Source organism: Vicia villosa, unplaced genomic scaffold (genome assembly GCF_029867415.1).
Source record: "Vicia villosa cultivar HV-30 ecotype Madison, WI unplaced genomic scaffold, Vvil1.0 ctg.001793F_1_1, whole genome shotgun sequence".
Lineage (NCBI taxonomy): Eukaryota > Viridiplantae > Streptophyta > Magnoliopsida > Fabales > Fabaceae > Vicia > Vicia villosa.
Genome location: NW_026705730.1, coordinates 121,289 through 125,588, shown reverse-complemented (window position 1 = coordinate 125,588; position 4,300 = coordinate 121,289). Strand labels below are relative to the sequence as shown.

Here is a 4,300-nt window from a genome sequence, read left to right as displayed (position 1 = left end):
TTGGCAAAAAAAAGTGTTTTTTTAATGTGTATCTCCGAAAATAGGGGTATTTTTAAAAGTCCATATGATACCTAAGAACCACAAAGGGGCAAGAGTTTCCCTAATTAGACACACATTATTCTTCGGTAAAATTTAACCCGAAAAAAATAATATTAATCAATTTATTAACAATTTATTTTAATCATATTTGTGTCAATATCACACTTTCTGGTGTACATCTCATTTAGTGATTCACATTAAAATATTTTTTTAACTAATAGAATTTTTTTAAAGCATGATATATAAAATTAAAAACGATTATAAATTATTTATTTAAACCACCTATTTAGTATATTTGGGTTAATTTTTTTATAAAAAATATTTGAAATTTGAAAAATATATAATTTGTTAGCGATCAAATTATGATTATGCTTTATTTGTGATTTGTAACATATATAAAAATAATTTAATAAATCCTAAGTCATTAAATATGGTGGATTCAATTGAATTTGATCTTATTCTACTATTTCCTTGTCTTTTTTCTTTAAATTATACTTAATTCTATTAAAAAATAAAGAAAAACATGCATTTTTTAATTCTATTAAAAATAATAAAAAAAGACATTTAATAAATAATCATTTCAATAATATAAATATTTAAAATATTAAAGATATTAAAGATCATGTTAAATACAATTAACCATTGTTTGTACTGATCATAATTAAATTTAACTTTTAATTAAAATGTAATAACGAATGTTATAATGGAGAGTTTTGATGAGGAAAAACTATGCCCGGCCTAGGGTAGTGTTCACTATGTGGCTGGCTTGCAACAAGCGGTTAGCAACCAAGACTAGACTTGAGAAGTTTGGTGTGCAAACTGACTTAAAGTGTGTATTCTGTGACTGTCCTGAAAATATACAGCATTTGTTATTTGAATGCAGGGAAACTAAGGAGATATGGGAGCAGGTACTTAGATGGCACTACTAGAAATACTCAAATTTCCTGCGGATTTTCCTGCAGATTTTAGTTAAATTTCCGCAGGAAACACGTTTCCTGCGGATTTTCCTGCGGTTTCACGTCCCCAGCTAAAACCTTCGTGGGTAATATTTTCGGCAGCAAGTTCCGCAGGTAATTCCGCAGGTAAATCCGCAGGAAACTTTCAGCAGGTAAATCCGCAGGAAATTTCCGCAGGTAAATCCGCAGCAAACTAAAATCCGCAGGTAAATCTACAGGTAATTTCTATCTCAAATTAAAAAAAATATAAACTTTTGAAACATTATAAAAATAAAATGGAGATTCAATTCAACTATATGTTTGTGTGCATTGAAACTAAAAAGATTAGTTAATTATCACAGCTCATCACAAACTAATCGAGGACAGTTGATATCATATAATTAGCGATTGGAATATAAAACTAGACTTAAATAAATACAAATGGAGATTCAATTCAACTATATACCTGAAAACAGGGTTCGCTTCAGTTAAGAAATCATACATTACTGCCCACACAGATCCTACCAAAACAGTACAACATGGATTCTTAAACTACACCAACACCACACAGATCAAGGAATCATGAATAGCTACAACTGTCATAGTACACGGCAACAACCTTGCCGGCCAAATCCATCCGCTGAAGAAATCCACCAACCTTGGTATTTGTAGTCACAGAACCAGAGAGAGTATCCTTCAGGATCATACATATCCCAAAATCCTGCAAGATATAAAAAGGTTTTAAATTGATCTTTGCCTATAAGAAATCTATGACATTCTTTGAATTGACAGGACATTCATAAAAACAAATTTGGCAATGAAACTACTACAGTGAGCCTACAATAACAATACTTGATGATGAAGTTGAAAACAATAACACCAAAGGGAACAGAATAACAACAATACCTTTGATTGCAACCTCCCTGAAGTTGGATTTAGTGTTTGAGTAAAGCCTTTTCCATTCATCCAGTACCATCTTACTAGTGAAACCAAAATACAAATTGCTTATCATAATGATGTCGGCGAGGGTGACAGAATGGCCAACCAGGTAAGTGTTGGAGGCAAGGTGAGTGGCAGTCAAAGCTCTCTTGAGTCAAGTAATTGCACTCTCCTCGGCCTTCATTCTCACAAATAATTATAAACAAATTTTGGTGTGATGAATTGGAAACATAAATATTTGAATAGATTAGTATGATGTCATAACATGAACATTTTAAGAAACATAATAGATTATTAAGCAGTTACCGGAGGAAGGTATGGCCCATATCCCAATCTAGGGTAGTACCACCTAAGAATGTTGGAATCAATCTCCAATGATGAGAAATCAATCCATTGTTCAACCTGAGCCTGAAATGTCGAAACATGATCAAATTAGATATACAATATAGCGAGAGCATGAATAAAAAGAACTGAAAGGGAGGGAGGGTTACATATTCGATGAGAGAAGATCCATAGAGAGTGTTGTCATCCTTGGATCGAGCAACATAACGAGCAATAGCGTTGCTCTCGAAGACAGGGCCGTGAGGGGTTTCCAAAACGGGAACCTTGCCGAGAGGATTCATTTTGAGGAATTGAGGTGTTTTATTAGAGACACCAAATTCAAAGTTAGGGGTGTAGTGGACTTGGACAGAAGCATACTCGGCAGCAATGAGTGCCTTGTAAGCATTTTTGTTTCCTTCACCAGTATGCAGGATCTACAATAACAACACGATGCAACCAATTAGACTGTTATTAGAAAAAGTAGATAGTGAGTGAATCTGGTTGGTTGGACTTACGAGAGCCATGGCTTAGTTGATTGTGAGGTAATTGAGTTTAGACTTTCTTCTATTGCTAAATGAGTAGGAGTCAAAATCACCTAAACAATCATAACCCCATTGAAGTAATATCAGTTAACAACTCTCAATCAATTAACACTATCCTCAATACAAACTGATCCAAATCCAACAGATAAACAAACAAATAGCTTAATTCTGAAATTAATAAAAGCAACATAAATTTGTCACCTCGATACGCCAAATAAGAGACTAAGCATTTTTTATAGGTGTGGCCTGCATACAGCAATGGCAGGAGAAACTAAGCATTAAATAAAACATTAATTGACCCTATTTCCTTCAAATAAGCTCAAAGGAACAAGTTCAGTGGCTGTTTTATAGCTTCTATCAGTAAGATTCCAACAATCTCTTCAAATAAAAAACTACGCAACCACAAAGTATAGATAACATTCACTTTCAAAACCTAATAAGCAAACAATCAATTACAATCTTGTGGTAAATCCTTCAAACAGCCTCTCATAACACTCAGTGGCAACCATAGCAAAATACAAAAAAAAATTCAGAAAACTCAAGATTTAGTTAAAAGAGATTAGGGTTATGAACCTGCTACATTGCTGACAAAACCTTTGCTGCATCTCTGCAATGTGTACGGCAGGTGCCTTAGCATGATACTCACACACCTTATGTCTCTGCAATATCTTCAAACTAGAGTAGAGATTTACGTCTCTTATCACTTTAACACTTAAGCACGACGTAAACTGCTTCAAACAAGTTATAATACAACTTCTAAAACACCTGGCAGCACCACCTCAATAAGTGATAGTTGGAGGAGAATAACACTAGTAACATCACAATCCAACCAAAGTATTGAATTTAAAGAACACATAATCTAATAAGTTCATTTAATATATACAAAAATTGATCTTAATCTGAAACAGTAGCCACAATTTCCAGAGATGAGTGAGCTCATTTGAAACAACCATTAATCAACAATATCACAAGCATGATTGATGATACTAAAATATTTTTGTATCAATCATCAAGTAATATACTACGTTTCATAATCAAAATCAACCGATTAATCACATGAAGAACAATAGCACAGTAAAACGATTTCATGATTAGTTTCAGTGAAGATACTTACAATTTATTTGACTTACAATTTGGATAAACAATGGTAAAAGATATCATGTTAAGGATCTACAATTAGAATGAACGGTGGAAAAAGATATCATGTTAAGGATCTACAATTAGGATAAATGGGTACCTGGAGTCTGATGATAGTCAAATAAATGTACTATGTGCTCTCTTCACTTGCATGAGAAACAGACCACACAAGCTCCTAGAACACACAACATTAAACACTGAGTTTTGTTAACTGAGTTTTCACAAGCTCCTATTAATTGAGTTTTCACAAAAAGTATAAGGAAATAGTTATGGATTCTTATTTCACAAAAATGCATACATTAAACACTGCTTATTGTTACAGTAGTGTAAAATGGGACTTTATAAACCTCGAACACCCTTCAACACTTGAAACCCTAGCTATGGAAA

The 4,300-nt window shown here is 33.1% G+C and overlaps 1 pseudogene; it reads right to left on the bottom strand.

The window, feature by feature from the left end:
• Positions 1-863: 863 nt before the first annotated feature.
• Positions 864-2,773, bottom strand: LOC131636610 (elongation factor 1-gamma-like; annotated as a pseudogene).
• Positions 2,774-4,300: the final 1,527 nt, after the last annotated feature.